This window comes from Pelobates fuscus, chromosome 3 (assembly GCF_036172605.1).
Source record: "Pelobates fuscus isolate aPelFus1 chromosome 3, aPelFus1.pri, whole genome shotgun sequence".
Lineage (NCBI taxonomy): Eukaryota > Metazoa > Chordata > Amphibia > Anura > Pelobatidae > Pelobates > Pelobates fuscus.
The window spans coordinates 251,308,039-251,329,000 of NC_086319.1; the positions used below are offsets into that span (position 1 = coordinate 251,308,039).

Consider the following 20,962-nt stretch of genomic DNA (forward strand, 5'->3'; position numbering starts at 1 on the left):
AAAGAGGCGAATTACGCCTGAACAGACATAGCGCAAATTTAAGTTTTTGTTTACGTTTTGTTTTGATCACAACATGTACATTTGGCTCAGTCCTTAAGTTGTTAAAAATGTATAGGGTTCCATCATTGGGGGGCGGGGCTGGACCGCCCAGCTGGATGGTCGACAGCGCGACCAGCTCCTGCAGCCTAAGTCTGAATAGGCTTAAAAAAACATGATTCCTGGCACAAAACCATCCGGCAACGGGGGCCCTCAGTGGGCAGAAAGCCCTGGATCTAGGGTGAGGCTGGCCGAACAGGCTTCAGTCCCCTAGAGGAGGATCCCTCACTGACACTACCGAGGCCTACTCCGGCGGTGAGCGGGGCGGACGGCCGCTGCCCTGCTGCCTGCCGTTCAGCCCTCAGAGTCAGACCTGCGGGTAACCGGCCCCATACCCCCCCCCTATGGACCGGGGGGGTGATCCCGGTCCCCACCCTCGAGACCCGCAAAACTAGTAAGGCAAAACAGCAAGGCCGCCAAGTTCCGCACTACAGGCACTGACGCCAAGATGGCGGAGGCCATGTGGGATGGTGCTGAGACCAGGGCCTGCACAGACTACTTACCCGCAGCGGCAGTACAACAAGCGGACCGTAAAAACCTGCAGCACAGATCCTTACTGCAGCCATCCACCTGCAGGCACCCTTGAACCCCAACAAGCCACCCACCTTCGCTAAAGCCACCCTCAGAAGCCTCCAGCGGGGTCCCGGTATTTCCTCCCTCCTCTGGGCAGGGAAACGAAACTTCACACACAAGCATCAGCAGCACGCAACCACCACTGCACTGGGGAGCTTACCTGCACAGGGAGAAGCAAACAAGAAGCAAACAAGTCATCGCCCAAACCCCTCTTGGATCCCCACAGGCAGCAGGAACACAGCAGAGAACCTGCCCTGCACCCAGCGACCGGCAGCAGACCGGGCATCCTGGTACAACACATCGGCAGCTGAAGGGGGTAACTCTCACCTACCTAAAGAGGGACTTTCTACCATAGAGACGGTCTTGCCTACAACCATCTTACCCTCAGGAACTCTGCCATTATTGATTGAAATCTGCCACCTGCTGGTATACTCCATCCACTAGCTTGCCTCTAGACCACCCTGTAAACACGAGTAAAATCTAACCAGCCTGTCTTTAGATAACTATTCTTTAAGGGAATCACATAGTATGTTTAACAACTACACCAATATACATCCCTCACTTAAGCATAAGTTAGGCGACACTACATCAAGGGTCCGAAACTAAAGCGACGACGTATACTTTAATTCTTAACCTCAAGCTACTGTTACTAACCGTTAGAATAATTCATTAGAACTAACCAGCATGTACCTAGCCTGTTTTATAAATATCATAATAAGTCTAAATGCTATATAACAGTTATTCCACTTTATGTCGAATACCAGAGCTTGCATTACTACGTTTATTACTCAAGTGTTATAATATCTATGCTGAAGCCTGTTTCTTTAACTTTTAAAAAAAAAAAGTGCAATTGTCTCTCATGCCATAACACTGTACACAAATGTTTGACCACATTAAGCTTGTAGATGCTGTTGTGGCACTACCAGCCTGTATGTTATCACTTTCTTGCACACCAAAATAAAGAATTAAAAAAAAAAATGTATAGGGTTCCTCCTTTCCTCCCTCTACTGGTCTTAATGTGCAATTTGTTTACCGAAATAATCCAGGAAGTCTCCGATAGCAGAAAGCAATGGAAAAGACTTACATTGGTGAGTTATCTTTAAACTTTAAGTAAAAAATAGGAAATATTGCTGAATTTGATAGATTTAGTTAATAAAAATAAACTAACACAGGCAGGGGGTGTATGATAGAGTAGACATAGTGTCATATAGTTGTTACATAGTCACGTATCTCAAACAAAGAGTTTACAGCTGTGTAAGTTGCATACAGGGAGGTGTGACAAGGGTGCATAAACAAAGTGATTAAACTCCTAAATGGCAGATAATTGAGCAGTGAGACTGAAGGAGCATGTTCTATACACCAAAACTGCTTCCTTAAACTAAAGTTGCTGACTATAGTGTCCCTTTAATGTCACATTATTATCATATGTATATTTTTTAACTGCCACAAGCCTCAGCTATAAACTGAGCATGATAGGAGTTGTAATTCAGTAGTGCCAGGCAACTTTTTGCACGGTTTAAAGAAACATATATGTCTAACAGGGTGGCTAATGTTTTTTTTGTTGTTGCTCAAAACCACTACCAATTAATGCTTTTACTTGATCGGGGTGTTAAATAGTTAAATTGACACTATCAGGGTTATTTCCTAAATACTAATTTTTTTCCTGCTGGATAATGTTGTTTAAAGTGACCGGATTTGCCATTCTCATATTTACTGACAGCAAATCTAACTAAAATGTGGTTATTTCAACAGAATAAACACAATATTCCAGTCTAGCTACTTTGCTATACAATTTTAACTTCACTCTGACTTCCAGTCAGTTTTAACTTGAGTGAGTTGACAGTGGCGAATTCATGTTTTACCCTTGTATGTTTTTTGTTTCCATTTTCTTTTTTCTAATATGTTTGTTTTAGTGTGTACCCATTGTACAGCGCTACGGAATGTGATGGCGCTATATAAATAAAATAATAATACTAATACTAGGCTCATGGGAATTGTATCATACATAAATAAAAAACAAACACCAAGAAATATGTTGGAGAAAGGCCAAAATCTTTATTGAACAGGGGTAAGGGTTAACCTTTAATAACAAAACCATATCATAACTCATTTGCATAACTCTCTTAACATCCCATTGTACAGCGCTACAGAATCTGATGATGCTATATAAATAATAAAATAATAATAGACTACATTTCTTACCCCTCAGTTGTGCTCTGAAAACCAGAACTTCCACTTAAAGGGACACTCCAGGCACCCAGACCACTTCTGCTCATTGGAGTGGTCTGGGTGCCAACTCCCACTACCCTTAACCCTGCAACTGTAAATATTGCAGTTTTTCATAAACTGCAATATTTACATTGCAGGGTTAACTCCACCTCTAGTGGCTGTCTATTAGACAGCCACTAGAGGTCACTTCCTGGGTTCTAGCACAGGTTTCCTGTGCTAGAGCATCGCTGGACGTCCTCACGCTGTGTGAGGACCTCCAGCGTCGCTCAAAACCCCATAGGAAAGCATTGAAATGATTTTTCAATGCTTTCCTATGGGGAGACGTAATGCGCATGCGCGGCATTTCCGCGCATGCGCATTAGGTCTCCTCGGCCGGTGAGCGAGATTAGTCTCGCCCACCGGCCGACGTAATCACTAGGAGGAGCGTCGCGGAGGCGGAGACAGCGGCGAGGGACATCGCCGCTGTCCCAGGTAAGTGACTGAAGGGGTTTTCACCCCTTCAGTAACCGGGGATTGGTGGGTGGGAGGGAGAGGGACCCTCCAGTGCCAGAAAAACGAATCGTTTTTCTGGCACTGGAGTTTCCCTTTAATTACCACCAGTATCCACCCCTCTGTCTAATTGACAGGAAGGGTGACTTGTACCCCCTCCCTAAAAGATCACAACAAATGATAAACAAATAAATAAATAAAGGAAGGAAGGAAGGAAGGAAGGAAGGAAGAGAGAGGTTTTCTTCATCTGGTCTGCCTGCTAACTAAAACTTAGACTGCCGCACTTAAAGAAAAAACAACTCACTTTACAAAAAAATAATAACTGACACACTAGCAGCTCTTGCACTGAGCTACAGCCAATCATTGTTACACTTAACAGCGAGCACTACACAGTACCTACCTCACTCTAACCTAAGCTGCAACAATTCCTGATACGCTTATAGATATCTGCTCTTACCATAATCTTTAAGCAGATCTCAAATGGATTTGATACCGGAGAAACTGACGGAAGCCAAGCACAGAGAGATGGACACAGGTTTCTTCAGGAAGGAAGAGATTCTTTATTGGATCACCGATCGGGACTCAGAGGGACTAGCGTCACCAAAATACAGCAAAGTCTGAGCCCCGGACAATAGTGCAGGCTCCTTATATAGGCACATAACTCCTCCCATATTAAGCTCCACCCGCACATTCTCTTGACCAATCAACACAAATAAGAATTAACTTCCTGTTTGACCGCATGGCTTGTCCAGCACAATGGAGGAGGGGGAATACTATATCCTGTATTCTTGCACATGCTCCGTACACTACTGATCGTATCTTGCCTCGTGCAACCAACTGATCGATACGTCAGCATATGCACGTACACATGCCACGTGGTAATCTCGGCCTACTAAATTTATTTTTACCGAGATTCCACCACATTCCCCCCTTTGATGCCTCTTGATATTTTACAATTACTTGAGGCATCACTTAACCTTGGTTTGCTTACACCGCAAGTTACCTTGAACCAGACCAGACTTATCTTATGATGTGAATCTTTTTAACACTCATCTTCCTGCATTGGTTCTCCCTGATCTAAAGCCTTATACTTATAAATCGCCATTATCTGTGCAGCAGCCTTCCTCTCTGCTATATTTTCTATCAGGCTTTGCACAGACCTAACTACTAAGGGTATAAGACACGGCAGGAGTAGACACAACATTAAAATTAGTAGGACTCCACCTACCACTGCCTTAAGCCCTCCAAACCACTCATACCAACTACCAAACCAACTACTTGGATTATACCCTTTCCATACCTGAGTAGGCACATGCGCTAGTTTAACCATATGGCTAGTAAGCTCAGCTATTGCTTGCCCTTCGTCATCTATTTGAAGACAGCAATTGCTCAGGTTAAACTTCCCACATACACCTCCCTCTACTGCCAAAAGGTAATCCAAGGCTAATCTATTCTGGTAGACTGCTGTCCTCATCCTGGTGTTATGCTTCGCTAGAAGATTGAGCGCCTGTGATGTTTCGTTAGTGATAATCTCAACCACCGCCTGTAATCTTATAATACGGTTGAGCATATAAATAGGGGTTCTGTAACCAAAGGTACCATCCTCAGCCCACGTGGCTGGCCCATAATAATCTATGATACGCTGGGGAGGCCATTCATTATCTTCCCAGGTGCCTATCTCTATGGGTCCCCTTTTCTTCCTATGATTCACATCATACACTTTAACACCTAAAGTCTCACCTGTTTCAATCGGTAACAAGAAGAAGGATGGTTTGAGCATACCCAACACACATGCCCCTTCCCAGTCCTGTGGCAACTCCGAATAGGCTTTCTTACCACAGATCCAGTACAAATTTGCTGGGGCTCTCCAGGTAGATGTGATGGATAGATCAAACCACACATCCTTTAAATTGGCGTATCTAGCAAACGGGTTAGATGGTTCTGAGACATTTGAAGCCGACCACCAAGTTGTATTCTTTGTATCATCATCATAAGCTTTTTGCCCTAGACAAGTTAATTCTCCTACAGAAGTATTATACATTATTCCTTTCCTTGCTATGCAAACATAACCTATGATGGAGGTCTTTAATCTCCACTCAGATTTACCTCTAACACTCATATGATAATCGGCTTGTGTAGATATTAGTTGGTCAACTGCCTCAGAACCGGACATTACCTCCTTTGCTTCCCAAGGCCATTGGTCTCCCATGTTAGTACCTCCACACACATAGCAGTTGGTAACATTAAGACTACCGGCAATACTTTCGGCTAAATCGATGAACAGGTTTTTAGCATTATGGGGGATCTTATTATCTATACTCATCTCTTCATAAAAGGAATGGTATACTTGATGAGTCTGGGAGGATACCGTATCAGTCTCTATCCCTATAAACAATAATGTCCCAGGATCTAAACCCGTCCCGTATATCTGAAACCCAAATAAATTGCCATATTTGTCTAAGAACTTATCGGGGTTATTTATAAGTATATGGATGGGATTACATTCCATGGACTTACAATATGGGCTAGTCGGCAACTTAGTCACTATCATGTCTTTGTCTACTGTCTGTCCCCAAGTCGCCCACCCCACACAAGACCAATATGGACAAAAGTTATAGTCTTTATTTGGGCATCTAGGACTCACATATTTATTTTTACTACTGGGACAAATATATTTATCATTAGACCCATACGTCCTCTCCCATCTAAGATCCCCACATACATTCCACGGCTTTCTACCACTCTATATCGCTTTACACGCATCAAATAGCAGAACACCCGAAGAATGTACGGATTCTAACACTGTCTTATTAATTAGGGTCCCCTGAGGATCTCCATTCCTGAGAGTCAACCAAATTGTACGAGGTTGATACTCCGGACTGAAGCACTTAGGTTCTCCTACTCCTAAATGGCACACACTATAGTCTATATTTAAGTATCTACATCTCGATACATCTCCTTTACACTCGTATTGTGAATGCCAGATTAGGGTTTGGGAAATATGGTTACCTGTTCTCGTAGTCTTAATGCATACCTCACAGCTAGGAGTGTCGGTACCTCTACCTTCCTGAATATAAAAACACATATAAATAAACACTATCAAAAACACATCTTTCGCCGTCATCCTCAGTCTTCGTCCGTGCGAAGGCGCCTCAGCTTCCAGGATTTGAGGGCTGCAGGGAATGGAGTTCTGCTCGTCTTCACAGGTGTCCCTTCGAGACTTTCCTGGCTTATAAATTATACGTCGGTGGGCGGACAGGCTTTATTATGGCCTTCTCACTCACTCCCTGTAACAATAAGATTTGTAATCCACACGATTCCTCGTTACTCCGACTGAGTAGTGCGTTTTAACCGGATCTTGCAGGGATTCTCTGGATCTGCTGTAACTTGCCAAGAATCGACTGCTGCTGGTTTAACCCTGGAGTGATGTATCCACGGAGTCACTTCTGCTACTTTTATCGCTGTAGGGGTAGACAAAAGAACAACATAAGGACCTCTCCACTTGGGCCCTAACGGTACATTATTCCACTCTTTAATCCACACTTGATCTCCTGGATGATAACTATGAACAGGGGGATAAATATTCACAGGTAATCTATCTTGTACCCATTTCTGTACCTCCTCCATAGTCTTACCCAACTCTACAACCTGCTGCCGGGTAATTCCTTCTCCCAACTGACTCAAGTCCCCCCTTAAGTTACCAAGTACGGGAGGTGGTCGCCCATACATGATTTCAAAAGGAGAGAGGCCCATCCTTCTGGTAGGGGTACTGCGGATTCGCAATAAAGCTATGGGTAAGAGAACGTTCCACTTAAGTTGGGTTTCCTGACACATTTTAGCCAACTGGTTCTTTATAGTTCTATTCATTCTCTCTACCTTACCAGAACTCTGGGGTCTATATGCAGTATGAAGCCTCCACTTTATACCAAGCATATGAGTCAGTTGTTGTAGGCACTGATGAACAAAAGCTGGACCATTGTCCGATCCTATAGAACAGGGTAGTCCATATCGGGGTATTATTTCTCGTAGCAGGAATCTCACAACTTCTCCTGCTTTCTCTGTACGAGTAGGACATGCTTCTACCCAGCCTGAATAGGTGCACACAATTACCAGCAGGTAACGATGTCCACCCGATTTAGGCATCACTGTAAAGTCTATTTGTAGATCGGACATGGGGAGTCCCCCCATAAACTGGACTCCTGGTGGCTTTACTGGTCCTTGTCTTGCATTATTTTTAGCACACGTTACACATCTTCGTACAATGGCCTGAGTCAAGTTGGACAATCTTGGTATGTAGAAATGTTTTCTGAGAGATTCTTCAGTACTGTCTCTCCCAGAATGTGTCCCGTTATGATAATTTTGGACAATTTCTACCGCTAGTGATGCTGGTATGACTATTCTTCCATCTTCTAGCTGATACCACTTGTTCTCCAGATACTTTCCCGGTTCAGTCTTTAACCACTCCTCTTCTTGAGCTGTATAAACTGGAGTCCATTGGGACAGTGGAGTTGGTATAAGAGCAGCTATATGCCCCACATACTCCTGTCTTCCTGATTCAGCAGCACGCTTAGCTGCACTATCTGCCATCCGATTTCCTTTGGTTACATCACCATCTCCTCTCAGATGCGCTCGACAATGAATAATACCGACTTCTTTCGGCTCCCACACTGCTTCCAATAGTTGTAGGATTTCAGCTGCGTATTTGATTTCTTTGCCTTCTGAATTCAGTAGTCCTCTTTCTTTATACAAAGCTCCGTGGGCATGGGTGGTTAAAAACGCATACTTAGAGTCCGTATAGATATTCACTCTTAAACCTTCAGCCAATTGTAACGCTCGTGTCAGTGCTATCAATTCTGCCTTTTGTGCTGATGTTCCTTTCGCCAGTGGCCGAGCTTCTATCACCTTGTCTATTGTTGTCACTGCATATCCTGCATAGCGGATCCCTTCTTTCACATAACTACTGCCGTCGGTATAATATTGAACATCGGGGTTCTGGATGGGAAAATCACGAAGATCTGGTCTACTTGAGAATACTTCATCCATTACTTCCAAACAATCATGTTGACTTTCAGTAGGTTGTGGCAAAAGGGTAGCTGGATTTAAGGTGTTTACAGTCTCTAAATGCACTCTTGGGTTTTCACACAACATTGCTTGATACTTGGTCATACGGCTATTACTAAACCAATGATTTCCTTTGTAATCCAACAACGTCTGTACTGCATGTGGGACTCGTACATAAAGTTCTTGACCCAGAGTGAGTTTATCGGCTTCAGCTACTAGCAGGGCGGCTGCAGCTACGGCTCTTAGACAAGGTGGAAGTCCGCTGGCCACTGCATCCAATTGCTTAGACATGTAGGCAACAGGTCTTTGCCATGATCCCAAGTACTGTGTCAATACTCCCACAGCCATTCTTCTTTGCTCGTGTACATATAAGTAGAATGGTCGTGTATGATCAGGTAGACCTAATGCTGGGGCACTCATCAAAGCCTTCTTCACATCTTCAAATGCCGTTTGCTGTTCTTGGGTCCATAGGAAGGGGTCGTGCTCTGTACCTTTGATAGCTGCGTACAGAGGTTTTGCCAGTATCGCATAGCTGGGAATCCATATCCTACAGAAGCCTGCTGCCCCCAAGAATTCTCGCACTTGTCTTCTATTCTTGGGTATTGGTATTTGGCAGACAGCTTCTTTTCTCTCTGGCCCCATAATTCTTTGACCTTCAGAGATATGGAATCCCAGATATTTGACAGTTGGCAAACACAACTGAGCCTTCTTTCTAGACACCTTGTATCCTGCCTTCCAGAGAATGTGTAGTAGATCGTGCGTTGCTTGCTGACAGATTTCTTTTGTAACTGCTGCTATCAACAAGTCATCTACATATTGTAACAATACACACTCTCCTGGGATGGACTCGAAATCCAGTAGATCTTGACTTAGGGCTGAACCAAATAGGGTAGGTGAATTTTTAAACCCTTGGGGCAGTCTTGTCCAAGTCATTTGGCGTTTTGAGCCCGTTACAGCGTTCTCCCATTGGAAAGCGAAAATACATTGACTTTCTGCGGCAATTCGGAGGCAAAAGAAGGCATCTTTGAGGTCTAAGACTGTAAAGTAAGTAGCCCCGCCCGGAATTAAAGCAAGCAGGTTATATGGATTGGGTACAACTGGATGTATACTAACAACCGCATCATTGACTGCTCTCAAGTCCTGCACAGGTCGATACTCATCTGTACCGGGCTTTTGAACAGGCAGCAATGGGGTGTTCCAGGGGGAAGTACAGAATTTTAGGATACCATACCGTATGAACTTATCCAGATAGGATTGGATGTTCTTCTTAGCCTTCTGCGGGATGTGGTATTGTCTTAGGCTCACTGGATAAACCCCATGTTTTAGTTCAATTTTTATAGGTGGAATATTGCGGGCCAGTCCTGGTGGGTTGTTCTCTGCCCAAACTCCTGGTATGTTAAATAATGTCTCATCACTCCTAGGGTTTTGGCTAGTCAACACTGTATAAAGTCGCCACTCTTCTTCCTTTGGTACGGATAAAGTCATAATACCTGAAGGTCCATTAAACTTTAAGGATGTTGTTCCATTTGGTAGGAACGTAATCTGCGCTTGTAATTTGGATAGCATATCACGTCCCAGCAATTGGACTGGACATTCAGGCATATAAAGGAATTGATGTTTTACTACGTGGCCTCCCAATGTACAGAGTCGACTTTTAAGAACCGGTTTTTCAGCACTTCTTCCAGTTGCTCCTATTACAGTAATAGTCCTTCCAGATGGAGGAGCAACTAGATTAGTCACCACTGAATGTTCAGCACCAGTGTCGATCATGAACGCACTCCTTTTTCCCCCTATTGATACATCGACCATAGGCTCCGCTCGACCAAGGGGGATGGAGCCCGGTCGGTATCAATAGTCCTCCATGACCGTGTCAGCCAATCCTACGAAGTCCCTACCTTCTCTATCGCGGGACCTTTGCGCTGCTGGAATATACCTGTCTTCCCTAACACTTCCTCTGTTTCCATTACTCCCTCTATAACCATTACTCCCTCCGGGGCCTCCTCTACCTCTCGCTCTGCCTCTAAAGTTTCCGTAGCCTGCCCTGGGTAGGTCTCTCTCGTACTGCTCTCTTTGCGGACATTCGTTTCTCCAATGCCCTTCTTCCTTGCAATACGCGCACTGATCCCTACTCAAAGGCTCCCTACTCCATCTATTATTTCCTCTATCTGGGCCCCGTTTATCTACGCCTGCGATCGCTACCGCTAGCATATCAGCCTTTTTACGCATCTTGCGCTCCTCCTCTTTCTTGCTTTCTGTTTCCCTATTCATATAAACCTTATTCGCTACCTCCATTAGTTGGGTGATTGACATACCTGCAAACCCTTCTAACTTTTGTAGCTTGCGCTTAATATCTCCGTAAGCTTGGCTGACAAAGGCGGAGTTCACCATTCGGGAATTGTCTGCGTCTTCCGGATTAAAGGGGGTGTACAAGCGGTACGCCTCCAATAATCGGTCATAAAAGACACTGGGCGCTTCATCGCTTTTCTGAATCACCTCAACTGTCTTCGACATATTAATGGCTTTCTTTCCTCCGGCTTTCATGCCAGCAATTATAGCGTCTCTATAGGCTCTGAGTTGAACCATATCAGCACCATTTACGTTCCAATCGGGATCGGTGTTGGGATAATGTGTTGCGGCCCATGCTGCTGGATTAGCTTGGTTTAAAGTACGGGCTTTATCTTCTAATGCTTTAATGGCTGCTTGATTAATTCTTGTCCTTTCCTCATTGTTAAATAAAGTCATTAATAACTGCTGGCAATCAGCCCATGTCGGGTTATGTGTCTGTACTATTGAGGTGAACAGATCAGTCATAGCTTGTGGTTTCTCAGTATACGAGGAATTGTGGGTCTTCCAGTTTAAAAGATCGGTTGTAGTGAAGGGGACATATACGAAGACAGAGTCAGCATGTGCCATTTGGCCTGCGGCATCGATATAGGCTGACCCAGGATTCAGACGAAGAGGCATCTGATAGTGTCTTAATTGTTGGGCACCGGTCAACTGTCGGGTCTGTATGGGGCTACGTGGAGGGGCGTCAGTCATAGGTTCCAGTCGGGGAGAAATAGGGTATGGGGATATGGGAGCTTGGTTTTGGGAAAAGGTGGTAAATAAAACACTTCGAGCCGAGCTAGATGAAGCTTGACCGGAAGTCTGAAGTGGCGCCAAATCAGGATATTCGTTTTTAATGGGGGTTGGTCTATCTGGTTCCGGAAGGGGAGATTTAATACGAGGGGGGGTGGATCCTGTACTGGAGGAGGAAGCGGAAGTGGATGGGGGTAATGAGGGGAGGGTTGCAGGACTTCCTGTATTTGCGTCACTTCCTCTTAACGGAAAGTAAGGGGGCGGCAAAGGGATCTCGGACTCAGGGGGCGTGTCCAAAATGGGCCTAACACCAGTCCTAGTGGACGAACAAGTCCTAGCTACCATGAGGCGACATTGCTCCTCGTGGCATGTCCGGAGCCATTTTGGCGAGTCATTTACGGCCTGTCTCCAACAGTCAATATAAGGAAACTGGCCGTAAAGTTCAGGCCTACCTGATACAGCCACGTGTAAGCGCTGTACCAGAGTTGGATCCAAACTGCCACGTGGCGGCCATGCCGCAACCAAAGTAGGCCACTCCCTAGTACACAAAGTGACCAAACGTACAGGAGACATTTTAACCCCAAAATCACAAATTTTGAATCCCTTTTTAAAATTCTTCAACATACAACCTAAGGGATCCGGGATCGTTGACTGCGACGCACCCATACTTAACAATGGAACGTCGTCGACAACGAATACTATACACGCGTACTATTCAACAGTCACACCCGTTTCCTCTGGCAACAGCACCACGTGGTATGGTTACCAAGTGAAACGTATACAATAACAATAAACACTCAGGGAATTCCCGTACACACACAGCTGCTACACCAGTCACTATATAATCAATATTATGCCCTTTGGCGTAACTATACAGTCACCCACGCTATAATTCTCTATATACGAATTACCCGTCTATAACACACCCCAGTAACATCGTCTTTTACAAATAGCGGTTACAGTACGGTTAGTATAGGTCAAAGCACAAGTTAAGGTCACAATACAATTATTAGTGGTTATGGTGTTAAACATGCAATGGACGACAATGATTAGTACTTATATACAGCGTCAGTAAATATACAGGGTTATGGTACCGTGCACTATAATACAGCAACACACTATTAACACTCTCGCTAGACGGCTGAGCTCGCGCTATCTAACAAGATATACACTTTACTAAACAATCGTTAACACATTTACAATTCCCAACTAAACTATTGGCCAGTACCTTGAATGGACTACCTAAAACTATATACACCCGTTTTGGTTAGCCACACTGCCCAATCACCACATATATAGCGAGCTAGAGAACCGAATTTACACAGGCGCCTCTTAGTCGCACTATCAAAAGTCTAGTGGGTTCCAAATTTACACGCCTTCCCACTTAGCCCAGATAGGATGAGAACTAGCGAACCGAATTTACACAGGCGCCGCTTAGTCTCCCGGTCCCTCCGACCTAGCGAACGTAATATACACCCTAGAACGCTAGTCTAGACAAGACACCGGTGTCCGGCTAGGGCTATTTACACCAGGACCCCGCCTGACTAACCAAATCAAACGGTCTGACTAAAGAGCGTTCGATCGAGCGGTGCGCCTTCGCTCCTTCCCTCCGACAGAGGGGGCAGATACACAGATTCAAAACCCCTTTGGGCCTACCGCACAATCGGTATACCCCTAGTGGGTCCTGCCGTCTAAAACAGCAGTTGTCTTACCTCCTCGTTCCTGAACCTGAGTTCACACTCATCGACGGGGACACCCCAGCACTTCTCACGTAGAGGCCGATGATCTCCTGGACAACAGACCAGTGGCGCCGAGACGAAGGGAGGTCCACGCAGAAGTTCAGGGGTGCAGCCGTAGAGAACGTGGGCAAAGATAGACCGTCTCACGCCTCTGCCTCTCAGCTACCGTTGAACGATGAGCTTCCCGGCCAATGCACCAAATGATATCGGAGAAACTGACGGAAGCCAAGCACAGAGAGATGGACACAGGTTTCTTCAGGAAGGAAGAGATTCTTTATTGGATCACCGATCGGGACTCAGAGGGACTAGCGTCACCAAAATACAGCAAAGTCTGAGCCCCGGACAATAGTGCAGGCTCCTTATATAGGCACATAACTCCTCCCATATTAAGCTCCACCCGCACATTCTCTTGACCAATCAACACAAATAAGAATTAACTTCCTGTTTGACCGCATGGCTTGTCCAGCACAATGGAGGAGGGGGAATACTATATCCTGTATTCTTGCACATGCTCCGTACACTACTGATCGTATCTTGCCTCGTGCAACCAACTGATCGATACGTCAGCATATGCACGTACACATGCCACGTGGTAATCTCGGCCTACTAAATTTATTTTTACCGAGATTCCACCACAGATTAAGTGGATTCAACTTTCATGGTAAAAGTTACAAAAAAATGATATAACAGACAGTGGTTTCAATAGGGTCACCCCCTCCATGGACCTCCTCCTGAACCAGATCATACAGAATAATTATGAAACAAAATAACTGCATGTGCTTATAGCATGATGAAACCACATGATTTCAAGCAGCATTGTAATTGGGTAAAAATGTGTCAGGCATAGGAAAAATGCACAAGTACTCCCTTCTTTGTTTTATTACTCTGATTATAAATAGTAGAAAAAAAAAAGAGAAAAAGAAGGAAATCGGAAGAGAAGATAAAGCGATTCAAATAAGGTAAGTACGTTGTGACAGTGTCACCTTAAACGGACACTTTAGGCACCCAGTCACTTCAGCTCATTGAAATAATCTGGGTGCAGATCATAGGCGTGCACAGCCTATTGCATTAGAGTGTGCACCCTAAAGCACAAACACACGCCGCGTGTATATGTATGTATGTGTGTGTACACACAGAGGCGGCTCTCTAATTAGGCAGCCTAAACCACCTGTGGGCAGACTGTGTCAGGTCCTCGGTCACTGACCGAGGACCTGACACCAGGAGGGGGCCCGGCGGCTTGCCCGGTATGCCGCCAGGTGCGAGGCCCCTCCTGGCTGCCCAGCCAGCCACCGCAGACACCGGTCTGCAGCTCCGCAGTGAGCAGAGCTGCAGATCGAGTGTCTCGCGAGAAACGGCCAATCAGAACGTTGCCGCAGGTTACCACGGCAACGCTCTGAAATCTCACGAGATTACATGGTCTGCAGCTCTGCGGAGTTGCAGACCGGGAGCAGTGGCCACCGGACCACCAGAGAGCCCACTGGACCACCAGGGAAATTAAGGTAGGCTCTCCCTCACCATCACCCCCCACCACACTCAGCCTCACCCCTCTCACCACCCTCAGCATCACCCCCCTCACCACCCTCAGCATCACCCCCCTCACCACCCTTAGCCTCACCACCCCCCACCACCTTCCACCTCACCCCCCCACCAGCCTCCACCTCACCCCCCCACAACCCTCAGCATCACCTCCCCACCACCCTCAGCATCACCCCCCCACCACCCTCAGCATCACCCCCCCACCACCCTCAGCATCACTCCCCTCACCACCCTCAGCATCACTCCCCTCACCACCCTCAGCATCACTCCCCTCACCACCCTCAGCATCACTCCCCTCACCACCCTCAGCATCACCCGTCACCACCCTCAGCATCACCCCCGCACCACCCTCAGCATCACCCCCCCACCACCCTCAGCATCACCCCCCACCACCCTCAGCATCACCCCCCACCACCCTCAGCATCACCCCCCACCACCCTCAGCATCACCCCCCACCACCCTCAGCATTACCCCCCCACCACCCTCAGCATTACCCCCCCACTACCCTCAGCATTACCCCCGCACCACCCTCAGCATTACCCCCGCACCACCCTTAGCATTACCCCCCCACCACCCTCAGCATTACCCCCACCACCCTCAGTATTACCCCCCCACCACCCTCAGTATAACCCCCCGCCACCCTCAGTATAACCCCCCACCACCCTCAGCATAACCCTCCGTCACCACCCTCAGCCTCACCCCACTCACCATCACCCCCTCCTTCTCACATTACCATCACCCCCTCCCTCTCACATTACCATCATCCTCCGCTCCCTCTCGCCATCAACCCCCCGCTCCCTCTCACCATCAACCCCCCGCTCCCTCTCACCATCAACCCCCCGCTCCCTCTCACCATCAACCCCCCGCTCCCTCTCACCATCAACCCCCCCCGCTCTCTCTCACCATCAACCCCCCGCTCTCTCTCACCATCAACCCCCCGCTCTCTCTCACCATCAACCCCCCGCTCTCTCTCACCATCAACCCCCCGCTCTCTCTCAACATCAACCCCCCGCTCTCTCTCACCATCAACCCCCCTCTCTCTCTCACCATCAACCCCATCTCACCATCACACCCCCTCTACCTCTCACCATCACCCTCCCTCTCCCTCTCCCTCTCACCATCACCCTCCCTCTCCCTCTCACCATCACCCTCCCTCTCCCTCTCACCATCACCCTCCCTCTCCCTCTCACCATCACCCTCCCTCTCACCATCACCCTCCCTCTCACCATCACCCCCACACCATCACTCCCTCTCACCATCACCCCCACACCATCACCCGCCTATCCCTCTCACCATCACCCCCTCCCCCCATACACACAACACACTTCAAGCAGCTACCCCATACACATAGAGTCTCAGACAAAAACGCAAACATGCTCACAGAGACATACATTCACACACACAAGGATACTCTCTGTCAGACACACTCTCAGGAACATACACAGGTAGACAGTGCATCAATGTGTATATGTGACACTTTTTTGTTAGTGGGGCCTCATGTTTGCGTTTCGCCTAAGGCCTCATAAAGTCTAGAGCCGCCTCTGTGTACACATACACACATATATATATACACACACACACACACACACACACACTGCTGTGTGTGTGTGTGTGTGTGTGCGCACTGTGTGAGGGTGGTTTGAGGTTGTTGTGTGTGTGTAAGGGTGCTGTGTGTGAGGGTGCTGTTAGTGTGATGTGTGTGTGAGCAGGGGCGGACTGAGAACCCTCAGGGCCCCCAGGCAAAATAAATCAAGGGCCCCCTTACAGGCCCCACCCATACTCCGCAGCAAGCGCCACCCATGTCCCGCCTCCAGCCACACCCTACACAATCTTTAGACACAAGGAACAAAAGTGCAATAATAATAAGGCCCCAGTAGAGACTACAATTGAGGGCTAATGGGCCATGGAGGGGGGTCTTTCTAGCAGAGGCTGTCTCAGTGTCCTTTAGAGAGTGTGTTAGAAAGAATCCCCTCCAGGCCCTATTAGAGACTACAATGGAGTCTAATAGGCTTGGAAGGGGGTCTTTCTAACAGAGGCCATCTCAGTGTCCCTGCTGGAAACAGTCGCCTCCAGGCCCCAGTAGAGACTACAATTGAGGGCTAATGGGCCATGGAGGGGGGGGGGAGTATTCTAGCAGAGGCTATCTCAGTGTCCTTTAGAGAGTGTGTTAGAAAGAATTTCCTCCAGGTCCCATTAGAGACTACAATAGAGTCTAATGGGGCCTGGAGGGGGGTCTCTCCAACACTCTGGTTCCTATTCACAATATAGCAACACAACATAGCTCGCTGATACCTAGGCCAAGTTGGCTCCTCTTACCTTAATTACTGTTGTTGGCTGGCAGTCTGTGGGCTTGCTGGAAGGCTGTGGGCTTACTGGCTGCGGCTGGCAGGCTGTGGGCTTGCTGGCAGGCTGTGGGCTTGCTGGCTACTGCCGGCAGGCTGTGGGCTTGCTGGCTGCGGCTAGCAGGCTGTTGGCTTGCTGGCTGTAGCTTGCTGGCTGGCAGGCTGTGGCTTGCTGGCTGCGGTTGGCAGGCTGTGGGCTTGCTGGCTGTAAGCCTAACTGGTGGCCTGTGGGCTGGCTGGCTGGCTACTGGCCAGCGGTCAGCCTGTGGGCTGGCTGGCTGGCCGGCCTGTGGGCTGGCTGGCTGGCCTGTGGGCTGGCTGGCTTGCTGGCTACTGGGGCACTTGGAGATTATTTAAAGAAATAATCCATGCACAATAACCACTACTGCTCTGTGTAGTCGTTATGGTGCCAGGAGGGCCAGGCCCCCCTCCCAGAGTAAGTAGTCAAACCGTTTAAGAACAGTTTGACAACTTACCTGGGGTCTGCTGGGATATGAGGCTGTTGTAGGGTATAGGAGCAGTGGTGCAATGTGTAAGGGGTGTAGTGTGTGTGAGGGGGTGTAGTGTGTGAATGTGTAGGGTGTGTGGGGCAATGTGTGTATGAGGGGGCTGTGTATGTGTGTGGCAATGTTAGTATGGGGGGCTGTGTGTGTATGGGTGGGCAGTGTATGTGTGTTTGTGTGTGAGGCAATGTGTGTAAATGTGTATGGTGTGTGTGGGGGCAGTGTGTGTGTAGGGGGGGCAGTGTGTGAATGTGTATGGTGTGTGGGGGTAGTGTGTTTATGGGGCTAGAGTTCACTCTCACCACTGCAACCACCAGGAATCCCTGGTGGTCACAGTGTTGAGAGTGAACTCTAGCCCGTAGCTCCAGGGCTAGAGTTTACTTTTGCCAGAGCCGTAACATTGCCGTGGTAACCGCGGCAACGATCTGTGCTCGCGCAAGAAGGACCCAGAGGAGCTGGGGAGGGGGCAATTGCCCTCCTCTTACTCCCCCCTACCCCTCTTCTTACCCCCTCCCCCTCTTCTTACTCCCACCTCTTCTTACTCCCCCCTCTTCTTACTCCCCCCTCCCCCTCTTCTTACCCCCTTCTTACTCCCGCCCCCCCCTCTTCTTACTCCCGCCCCCCTCTTCTTACCCCCCTCCCCCCTCTTCTTACCCCCCTCCCCTCTTCTTACCCCCCTCCCCCCTCTTCTTACCCCCCTCCCCTCTTCTTACTCTTCCCTCCCCTTCTTACTCTTCCCTCCCCCCTCTTCTTACTCCCCCCTCCCCCTCTTCTTACCCCCTTCTTACTCCCCCCTCCCCCTCTTCTTACCCCCTTCTTACTCCCCCTCTCTTCTTACTCCCCCCTCCTCTCTTCTTACCCCCCTCTCTCTCTTCTTACCCCCTCCCTCTCCTTACCCCCCTTTTCTTACCCCCTCCCTCTCTCTTCTTACCCCTCTCTCTTCTTACCCCCCTCTCTTCTTACCCCCCTCTCTTCTTACCCCCCTCCCTCTTCTTACCCCCCTCCCCTTACCCCCCCTCTCTCTTTTTACCCCCCTGTGGGTGCTGTATGTGTGTGCTGTGGGTGCTGTGTGTGTGTGCTGTGTGTGTGTGCTGTATGTGTGTGCTGTATGTGTGAAGGTGCTGTATGTGTGTAAGTGCTGTGTGTGTGGGTGCTGTGTGTGTGTGTGGGTGCTGTGTGTGTGAAGGTGCTGTGTGTGGGTGCTGTATGTGTGTTTGGGGGTGCTGTATGTGTGGGGGTGCTGTATGTGTGGGGGTGCTGTATGTGTGTGGGGGATTGTGGGGGTGGAGGTGGGGGTACATTACTTAATATCCCCCTTCCCTTCTTACCTTATGTAGGGAGGGGGGATTCTTGTTCCTGCTGCTTTCCCTGGTGGTCCAGTGGAGAGTAAACTCTAGCCCCTGTGGGGCTAGAGTTCACTCTCACGAGATCTGAGCGTTGCCGCGGCAACGCTCAGATCTCGCGAGAGAAACTCGGCGGAGCTGCTGGTTGAGCTCCCCGGGTCCTCTCCTGCCTACCTCCCTGATGCTGTGGGGAGGGAGACTGAGAGCAGAGCCGGCGCTCGGATAGCGCTGTGTGAGGACCTCCAGCGTCGCTCTATTCCCCATAGGGAAGCATTGAAATTCATTTTCAATGCTTTCCTATGGGGTGCGCTAATGCGCATGCGCGGCATTGCCGCGCATGCGCATTAGGTCTCCTCGGCCGGCGGGGCGAGATCAGTCTCGCCCACCGGCCGACGTAACCAGAAGGAGGAGCGGCGGGGGAGGAGGAAGCAGCGACGTGGGACCTGTCGCTGCCCCTGGTAAGTGACTGAAGGGGTTTTCACCCCTTCAGCAACTGGGGATTGGGGGGTGGGAGGGAGAGGGACCCTCCAGTGCCAGGAAAACGGATTGTTTTCCTGGCACTGGAGTTTCCCTTTAAAATTTGATTGACATGCCTGACAACACAGGGAGAAAGTGCAGAGAATTTAATTCGCAAGCACTATATTTGACCCTGTAACTCTCCAAAACAACATAAAACCTGTACATGGGGGGTACTGTTTTACTCGGGAGACTTCGCTGAACTCAAATATTAGTGTTTCAAATTGGTAAATTGTATTACAACGATGATATTTTAAGTAAAAGTTAAGTTTTTTGCATTTTTTACAAACGAACGGCACTTTTATGGACTATATTATTGTTGTAATATGTTTTACTGTTTTCAAACACTAAGATTTGTGTTTAGTGAAGTCTCCCGAGAATAACAGTACCCCCCATGTACAGGTTTCATGGTGTTTTGGAAAGTTAGAGAGTCACATATAAGGCTTGCATTTCATTTTTTTTACATTGAAATTTGCCAGATTGGTTGCCTTTGAGAGCGTATGGTAGCCCAGGAATGAGAATTACCCCCATGATGGCATACCATTTGCAAAAGTAGACAACCCAAGGTATTGCAAGTGGGGTATGTCCAGTCTTTCTTAGTAGCCACTTAGTCACAAACACTGGCCAAATATTCGTTTTTTGCTTTTTTAACACAAAAACAAATATGAACGCTAACTTTGGCCAGTGTTTGTGACTAAGTGGCTACTAAAAAAGACTAAACATACCCTACTTTCAATACCTTTGGTTGTCTACTTTTTAAAATGGTATGCCATTATGGGGGTAATTCTCATTGCTGGGCTACCACACCGTCTCAAAGGTAACATTGCCAATCTGGCAAATTTCTATTTGAAAATGGAACATTCTATATTTGACCCTGTAACTTTCCAAAACGCCCTAAAACCTGTTAATGGGGGATACTGTTGTACTCGTGAGACATCGCTGATTACAAATATGTGCAGTATTATGACATTCACAGCTAAAATGTCAGACGGAAATACAAATTTTAAAAAAATCTTATTTTCTCACATTTTTTTTTTTTATTCATAATGAATTATGTTCCATATATGAATAGTTAATGGTAAATTAAAGCCCTGTTTCTCTTGAACAAAATGATATATAATAAGTGTGGGTGCATATAATTTGAAAGAGGGGAACTACGGTTGAACAGACATGTAGCGCAAATTCTAGTTTTTGTTTACGTTTTGTTTTGATCAGAACGTGCACTATTTACACCGTCCTGAAGGGGTTAAAGACAATGTCTGATGTGGTTAGAGTAAAGAAGGGTTAATGGGACACTGTAGGCACACAGACCACTTTAGGACATTGAAGTCCAGTGCAGTGTCCCAGGTCCATTAACCCTGCAAAGGTAATTATTGCAGATTTTAAGAAAGGTTAGGGACATCACAATTAGATCACATTGGGTTTTAGTTAAAGTTGTATTAAAAGTTATATAATAA

The 20,962-nt window shown here is 47.5% G+C and overlaps 1 protein-coding gene across 3 annotated transcripts in view; it reads left to right on the plus strand.

Annotated features, from left to right (window-relative positions):
- The first annotated feature begins 1,689 nt into the window (after positions 1–1,689).
- LOC134602882 (uncharacterized) overlaps positions 1,690–20,962 on the plus strand; it is a 79,533-nt gene continuing 60,260 nt past the window's right edge. For all 3 annotated transcript variants that reach the window (XM_063448324.1, XM_063448323.1, XM_063448325.1), the window contains exon 1: positions 1,690–1,757. The gene's annotated coding sequence lies outside the window, so the exon portion shown is untranslated. The remainder of the gene's footprint in view (positions 1,758–20,962) is intronic.